This window comes from Lytechinus variegatus, chromosome 4 (genome assembly GCF_018143015.1).
Source record: "Lytechinus variegatus isolate NC3 chromosome 4, Lvar_3.0, whole genome shotgun sequence".
In the NCBI taxonomy this organism is placed as follows: Eukaryota; Metazoa; Echinodermata; class Echinoidea; order Temnopleuroida; family Toxopneustidae; genus Lytechinus; species Lytechinus variegatus.
The window spans coordinates 55272626-55282441 of NC_054743.1; positions in this window are offsets into that span (position 1 = coordinate 55272626).

A 9816-nucleotide genomic window follows, 5' to 3' on the forward strand; every position below is an offset into this window, starting at 1 on the left:
CACCTTGATTATTGCAGTATTTTTTTAGGAGAACCTCAACGAAGCATAATATTACCAAACTACAACGAGTTCAAAATAGATACGCTAGAATGATTTGAATGTCGCTTGATATACACCAACTAAGGTTCTGTTACATACCGCAAACTAGCAACCCGGTCCAACAACGTTTTTAATTCAATTACTGTACAATGATGTAAAATATTAATAACCTTGTACCAATGTATCTAACAAGACTCGTTTCCCATAGACCAATTAATTACTCTACAAAATATGCTGCAACCAATCCTTTACATGTCCCAACACCTGGAACAGTAAATGAAATCAACTTTTCTTATCAAGCAATCGTCATTTTAATACCCTTCCTTTAAAGATACAAACTTGTGGATCATTTGTTACTTTTAAGAAGCATTGTAAACAACCATGTATGCATGTATATACGTATAAATATATTTATGTTATTCCAAACTGAAGGTCATTTTCGGCCCGAGAAATAATGATGTTCATGATTATAATTTTTTGTTGCTTGTCAATTTGACATTAACAATGCCATTCAAAAAATCATTCTTAGGGCCATGTATTTCGATTTTAGAATTAGATACATTTAACAAATATAATCGAAGTTGTAGTACATACTCAAAACATTGTAGACATTTCAGTGACACTTTATAACATATATAGAATATAAATTACCTGAACTTGCCAAGAAAAGTAATGCTTGTATAAAAGGCAAGTCATTAAACGTAGTTTCAATACTAGTTAAAGATATATACAATAATAGAGACGGTAAAACAATTAATTTACAAAAACAAATCAAAATAAAGCGACTACAATAAATAAGAGAAAGTGATTGAGGTGATAATAGTACGAATATTTTAGAGGTATAAAATTATGCTAAGGAGAAACGAAAAAGGCAAAGGAATACATTTCGGTATACATTTCAGGAGAGAAAGTTAAGATAGTTGGTAAATCAGATTAAATCATGAGCTCTAAGACCCACCCGTATTACCGTATAGCATATACCATAAAAAGGGGTTATTGTATTAATTGGTGCTCACCAAAATCATTGTTTATTTTAATATATGTTTATCTTGAATAAACTTTCCATGTCATAATAGTGATAAGCCATGCAGCTAGATGGTAATAAGTAAACGGATAAATATATCATTCAGACATTGATGGATATGTCCACCATTTATATTTCGGTTGATACGCTTTAAAAAATATGGCATGCCAATAATGATAAACTTGAACTCAAGAAACACTAAAAGTAAAATGTATAACAAGATCATTAACATTAACAGTTCAATGTAAAAATTGTAGAGGTAAAAATTTGACCCCCCCCCCCCTTGCTATTTTACCCGGTACTCGTTTTGTAAGTTTACACACTCCTGGCGTCTTTACTCTCAAAACTGTCACAGCATATCAGGTAACAAAGTATCCCATTAAATGTCATCGAAGATCTGAATTTGATAAAAATATATATTGGATGATGTGGGGGGGGGGGGGTATTGATTGAGCGTTGAAATGAACTGCCCCTTTAAATCATATTTTTATGTTGTTTTCCTTTATTGATTGATCTTTTGATTTGATTTGACTTTATTTTACATATTTCACAAGTACAAACTAAATTTGAAAACAAAATCAGAAAACTCATGAGAATACAAATCAGACAAGGCATCACAATGAATTCAAATTAAAGAGAATAGCGATTTGGAATTAAATACAAATAAAAGGAGTGAAATATGAGGGAACCTGCATAAAAAAGCAAGGCTTGTTAAGTCTGCAGGATCCAGAAAAAAAATTCGGTCTTAATGAGGAGAGGACAGGTAAGAAATTGATTATAACAAAGTAATGCCAAAATGTGACGATTGTGTAAGGAATACAAAAAAGTAATAAAATAAATAAGTAAAAAAGAGTCCGCCACTCTATCACTAATATTATTTATTACTCATTACTCAGCCAGAGCGTATTAACAAAGTACATGAATATAAAAGTTTACAAAGGGAAATCATAAGAATTGATAAGCATCGCTTTCAATTTACGTTTGAATATATTAAGTGAGGCACTCTGTACCATATCATGGGGAAGATCGTTCCAAAACCTGGGCCCTTCAAATGCGATTGTTCTTTGAGCAAGGAGAGTGCGAGTACGCGGAAGGTGATAGGAGTCACTTAGCCGGGTGGGATATGTGTGGATTAGACTGTTCCTTTGAAACATAGAAACAAATGTATCAGGCAATTCACCTCTTGAAAGCTGAAACATAAATATACCAACTTGAAATGCATATATATCAGAAATTTTGAGTACTTTATTTTGGAAAAATAATGGGTTAGTATGGGAATAAAAACCAACTTGATTAACCACTCTAATTGCTCGTTTTTGTATTGTGAATATTTTATCAATTAAGGTTGTATTGCAATTACCCCAGGCCAATATTCCATAATTCATATGGGATAGAACAAGTGTAGAATATAATGTTTTTAAATGTGATCAGGAAAAAAATATTTTAGTTTATTCAAAATGCCAGTGTTACGAGAAGATAACTTACATATATAATCAATTTGACATTTCCATGATAATTCATGATCAACGTAAAGACCGAGAAATTTGGTGGAATTAACTTGTTGCAAATTAACATTGTTTATAATTACATGGTCCGGCAAAGAATTCAAAGAGTTACTGAAAAGCATAAAATTTGTTTTGTTTACATTGAGTGACAACTTATTTGCTTGAATCCATGTCTGAACAGACCGCAATTCCCTATTCAAAATGGTAAGTAGTAAATTAGGGTTACGGTGTGACAAAAAAAGGTTCGAGTCATCCGCGAAAAGAATAAATGATAGGTCATTTGATGAATTATTAAAATCATTAATATACAATAAGAAAAGCAGTGGGCCTAGGAGTGATCCTTGCGGTACACCGCAAGAAATAGTTTTCATTTGAGATTTATGGCCTTCTATTGAAACAAATTGTTTTCTGTTAGTTAGGTAACTCGTGAACCACTCCAAGGCCATTCCACGCACACCATAATGTGATAACTTGTAAAGCAAAATATCATGATTAATCGTGTCAAAAGCCTTGGAAAGGTCCAGGAATACACCAACTGTGTGCAGAGAATTATCAATAGCATTTGCCACTTTGTGAATAAAAGAAAGTAAGGCGTGTACAGTGGAATGTATTTTTTCTAAAACCGGATTGGGAATCGCATAATATATGATTATCAGATAAGAAATTTATCAAACGAAAATATATCAATCTTTCAAGAATTTTAGACAGGGAAGTAAGGAGTGAAATTGGACGATAGTTGCTGACAATCCGTTTATCGCCTTTTTTAAAAACTGGAACAACCTTGGCTACTTTCATATTTTGAGGAACCAGACCAGTTACCAAAGATTGGTTGAATATAAAAGTCAAGGGAGTTAAAATTTCATTTATGACACGTTTTATGACACAATTCGTAAGTTCGTCGCATCCAGGACTTTTTTTTAGGTTTTAAATTATTTACAATATTTTTAATTTCAAATTCAGTGATAGGAGTAAGGAAAATGGTTTTAGGGTTGGGATTTTTTAGAAAGTATTGGAATCTTTTGTCAGGTTCAGGAATATTATGCAAAGAGTCGCACCAATATCGACAAAATAGTTGTTAAACACGTCAGCCATATCTGCAGGATTTACAACCGTTACATTATTATTTATAATTTCTTTAGTGAACTCCTTCGATTTCTTTGTTTGTAAAACATTATTTATCACCTTCCATGTACTCGATGCATCATTTTTATACTTATTAAATTGATTAGCAAAATACTGTTTTTTAGCTAAACGTAACAGGGATGTAAGAACGTTCCGATAACGAATATATTTTCGTTTTAAATGACTATTTTCAGGATTCTTTTTGTATTTACAATATAAATTGTTTTTGCGATTTATTGACTTCAGGAGCGATTTAGAAACCCACGGAAGTCTGGGTATTTTTTATAATTAGATCGGGAAAATTTTCTTAGTGGTATAGTTTCTTGATAAATCGACATAAATATGTCCATAAACTTGTCAAAACAAACATTGACGTCGTGAATATTGTATATTCCACTCCAGTCAACCAATGCCAGTCTCTCCCGAAATCTAATAATATTGTCATCCGATAAGTCACGAAATGTATGTTTAATATTGTTATCTTTAGAGACTCTATCAAATACAATTTCAACAAATATTGGGAAATGGTCAGATATATCCGATACCAAGATGCCAGATGATATATGGGAAAAATCGTTAACAAAAATATTATCAATTAAGGTTGACCACGTATCTGTAATCCGTGTGGGTTTTGTTACTAATGGAATGAAAAAGTTGGATAACATCATATCTATAAATTCTTGATTACAGGGGGTATTACGATCTAACAAGTTCAAATTAAAATCTCCCATTATAAAAACCTTTTTATTATTCAAAACATGCATTGACAAAAGACTTTGAGCACGATGTAAAAAATCATGGACACTACCTTTAGGGGGTCTGTATATTTCTCCAACAACTATTTGTTTTTTATCAGGTAATTCTATTTGGATAAATATGCATTCAATAACCTCAGACATCACATAAAGCTCGGTAAGTTCATTGACTTTCAAGTTATTTGATACATAAAACCCAACCCCGCCTCCTCTTTTGTGTTCCCGATTGTTTGTATAAAAAGTAAAACCGTCAATGGTTACGAAGGATCGTTGTTGGTCATTCAACCACGTTTCAGAAAATCCGATAACGTAATATCCATAACAAAGTTGCTCAATGAATGTCTGCAATAGGTCGATCTTTTTATTAATGCTTCTTATATTATGATGGAGGAGAAAGAGTTTATTTTTTGAATTGCGGGAATTTACAACAGTATCGTACTCAGAGAAGTATTTGGTACACATTGAGTGCATAGAACGATCTTCAGGATGGAAATCAAATTGGAGTTCTGGCATTTCCAGGTTTAAGTAACGCTGGAAGTGGCCATTAACATTTAAATCAATATTATGTTCATCCATAAGGAATTACGAGATAACTGTAGAAAATAGAGCGAGGATTCCTGTAATGTATAAAAGTAGAAAAGGATGCATTGCTTACTATTGATAAAACGCACTGGCTGAGCAAATTATAGGGTGGCAAATGATGTACAAGAATGTAAAACGAGTCAATTACAGAATTAATTAAAGTAAGGTGATATTCGAGTATCACAAAAAGTAACCAAGCAAACATAAACGATTTGCTTCTATAATCATTGGCTATTTGCAGCCACCAAAGTATAAAGAGATATATCATTAAGATGAGGTAATTAAAAGAATTGCATAACAATCATTAGAAATATTCAGGTCAACAAAATGAGATAACTACTTTTGCATACTATGGCGACAGTACCTTCAATTTAACCTGAGAATGCATGTGAGCAAAATGGTAAAGGAGTATGAAATGCAGAAAAATACTGTGAAAACCATAGAGCAATAATTCCAAGCAAATTACATACAATTTCCAAGGAAACCCAGTCATTGTAAATCGAAACCATCACTATGTTGTAAAGAATGATACTTCTATCTTGGTTTAGTTTTGGATTCAACAGTGAAAATTGGCCGAGCAAGGCCGACAAAAAATGAAATATGAAGCTGTCGTGCATCTCCAGTTAAAAAACTTCTTTGAATGTCATATAACAGAAAATTGAAGACTGAAAGGAAAACCGAGTTTCTCATTGAGGTTGATTTTTAGTGATATAAAATGAATTGATTGATTAAATGCAGTTACATGGTCTAAAATATAATAGTCAAATCTGATCCTCAAATGCTTTTAAGGAAAAGAAAACCCATGAGGGCAAAAACATCAGTGTGAAAAGTAGCACTCATAATGGTATATATTTGAAATGCAAATAAAAACCACAAACTCAGCATGAAATATTTCTATATTTTATATCTTGGACTTCAGGCCTATTGCATTCAAAGGGGTCAGAACAAGGAAATGAATATATTGACGAACTTTGCACAAGGCATGATATTGATTAAAGAATATTATACCCCTTTCAGTAACTCGCTGGCCCGGGCCAAGTCGTAAAATTTTGAGTTTATGAATGGCGCGGGCCAAAATAGCCCGCGCCAGGCCCGGGTTATTTTGGAGCTGCTTTTATCAGCACCAGACCAGCGCCAGGCCCGCACCAGGCGCCGACCAAAGAGTTTATGAACGGATAGCAGCACCAGGCCCCGGCCAAAATTCCTCACACGGTCAAAGGTCACACAATTCTGGCCGTGCCTCCGCATCGCGTGTACATCAAATTTACCGCGCGAATATTCAGCGAATACGGAGCACTTCCGCTCTTGTATATGGCGTGTTCAGTTACCGTGACAGTTTGCCCGTACGTGCCCGAGTTTTTGAATGGGTGATTGTAAAAGCGGCGCGGCTCTGCTATAGTTACTAAAAGCAGTTTTTATCGCTTGGTGCGGACTATTTTAGCCAGAATTGTGTGACCTTTGACCATGTGAGGAATTTTGGCCTGGGCCTGGTGCTGCTATCCGTTCACAAACTCTTTGGTCGGCGCCTGGTGCGGGCCTGGCACTGGCTTGGTGCTGATAAAAGCAGCACCAAAATAGCCCGAGCCTGGCGCGGGCTATTTTGGCCCGCACCATTCATAAACTCAAAATTTTACGACTTAGCCCGGGCCTGGCCCGGGCCAGCGAGTTACTGAAATGGGTATTAGTTAACAGTTTATCTGAATTAACAACAATTTCAAAGTTCCTGTTTACTTAAAAAGGAAACAAACAGAAATAAATGTTGTGTATTGTTTGAATAACTTTGATAACGACGTTAATGATTGATATAATATGCTTTAATGTATGGGGGGGGGGGCAAAGAAAAGAAATAAGGAAACGGTAAAATGGAAATTAAAACAAGAAGAAGAAGCTAGAGAGAGAGAAAATAGAAGTGATGAAAAAAGCAAAGGTGAGAAAGAAAGAAAAGAGGGAAGGTGGAAGGCAAATAAAAGAAAGAAGGATAAAGAGAAGGAATAAGTGGTGAGAAATTAAAAAGGATGGGAAAATTGAGAAAGATGAAATAGCGGGCATAAAAATTACTGAAGGAGAGAAAGAGAGAGGGAAAGGGACTAAGAAAGAAACAAGGAAAAGGAAAGAAAACGACTATTCTTATCAAAATACTGGAACCCCTTTCTAATTTTCATCATTTTCTATCCCCTTCTTGATTTACCTGTATCTATCTCAACCACTAGCTCTCATCTTTTCCCGATGTGTATCTGTGGACATCATTTTCATATGCACCTCTCATCATCAAATTTATTTTCATTTATCGTTTAGTTCTTTCTCAATCCCTCTCTCAAACTATTCTTTCTCTCTTCCCAACATATAATGCTATGTTAAATCATGGACCTACCACTCTGAGTGGTAGGTCCATGATTGTAACCAATGGTTTTTCAACTGTTTTTGTTACGTCTTGACCTCGGGAATAACGTACTAAAAATCTATTGAAATCCGCATCCGGAAAAGTAGCTATTTTCAAGATGGCGTCCAAGATGATCGACCACCATTCATGCCATTCACTGAACATCGATATTACCACTCATTACCCATCCTAGAATCCTATTTCGGTTTATATTCCATGGTCTGGGTGGTAATAGAATTTGTTGACTTGGAAACCCAAGATGGCGGCCGAAATGGCTGTCGTAGCGCTACCGCAGACCTTTCGCGATCCGATTTTGGAACAAATCGCTTTTTGCTCATTTTCTGAATATGTGAATGGAACTATCATGTTTTTTAAAAAATTAGTTTCAAATCGTAGCCAATCGTATGACTGCTATGGCGTCATTACGACTAGATATCAAATTTGCTTTTATTCTAAGGAGGATGACAGCATGGGTCACAGATTTTAACATAGGTATTCGCATAATGATTTAAAACATTGCACAGTAAGATATTCCAAGTCTGAATGTTAGCAACAAATACTACTACATTTTATTCTGAAATCGGGTCGCACACCAATCTTAAGGTGTGCGGTCGCCTGTATATAGTCCCAAAATCCACCGTCATCTATTCCTTACTTAAATGACTTTAATAAGGATTCTATTCAATGGTTTTTAATAGTGAAGTGGTTCATCAGGACAAGTTGGTCTGGTGTCGTAAAATTTCAAGATGGCTTCCAAAACGGAGATTAAAATGGCCATTGGTACTTAAAATAGACAGCTCATTTCATATCCGCCTTGGAGATATGATTTTGGTGTCAAAACCATGGTTTCAATGGTCATACTGGGACAAGTTACAAGGATATACATTCATGGAAGAAGCAATATAAATGTGTAAAGCTTATCATGCACAACAGCTTGGCAACTCTTTTCTATTTAAATATTGTAAAGAATTGGATGAAGAGAACAATGGTATGCGTAGCGTAAATCAAGATTCTCAAGAGCTATCTACCCTTTGGAAAAATTGGTGATGCCCAAGAAAATATCTCTGCTGGGAATCGAACCAGGGCCCCCAGCTTTGAACGCCGGTGCCTTAACCATTAGACCACAGAGACGGGTTAGTGGCTAGGGAGAGCCCGATCCGATTATCCATCAGAGTAATTTAGGTACTAATAATAAGAATAAATTCGAGGTACAAAATTATACTAAGGAGTAACGAAAAAATTAAAGGAATGCATTTTGATATACATTTCAGGAGAGAAAATTAAGACAGTTGGCAAATCAGATTAAATCATGAGCTCTAAGACCCAACTGTATTACCGTATAGAATATGCCATAAAAGGAGATTTTTGCATTATTAACGCTCACCGAAATCGTGGTTTATTTTAGTATATATTATCATCTTGAATAAACTTTCCATGTCAGAAGAATGATAAGCCAATAAGTAAACGGATTAGTATAGCATTCAGACATTGATGGATATGTCCACCATTTATATTTGGGTTGATACGCTTGAAAAGATATGGCATGCCAATAATGATAAACTTGAACTCAAGAAACACTAAAAGTAAAATGTATAACAAGACCATTCACATAAACAGTTAAATGTAAAAATGGTAGAGGTACAAATTTGACCCCCCCCCCCTTGGCTATTTCACCTAGCACTCGTTTTGTAAGTTTACACACTCCTTGGCGCCTTTACTGTCAAAATTGTCAGAGCATGTCAGGTAACAAAGTATCCCATTAAATGCCATCGAAGATCTGAAGTTGTTAAAAATATATATTGGAAGATATGGGGGGGGGGGGTGTATTGATTGAACATTGAATTGAACTGCCCCTTTAAATCATATTTTTATTTTGTTTTCCTTATTGATTTATATTGGACTTTAGGCTTATTGCGTTTAAAGAGGTCAGGACAAGGAGAGGAAGATATTGGCGTACTTTGCCTAAGGCCGGATAGTGATTTAGGAATATTAGTTAACAATTTATCTGAATTAACAACAATTTCAAAGTTATTGTTTACTTAAATAAGAAACAAACAGAAATATATGGTGTTTATTGTTTGAATAACTTTGATTACGAGCTTAATGATTGATTGAATACCATGCTTTATTGTATGATAATTGTCATGACGATTGCTGTTCGTCTTTAGAATTATGGGACCTTTCACACGCTCACTTAAAAACTATGATTTGAATTCGAATTCTCAAGCAAAGGCGGTTTGGGTCTTTGGTGACTTGCCAATCAAATCACTGCATCAAAAATACAAACTACGATGAGTGAATGACAATTGTATTATTAACGGAAGGGCTCGATAGGTCACGTAGGTTCCGCCTCCAAAATATGTTTTGGAGGTCAAGCCTTTCATACGAAAAATTCGTAAAATAATTTGA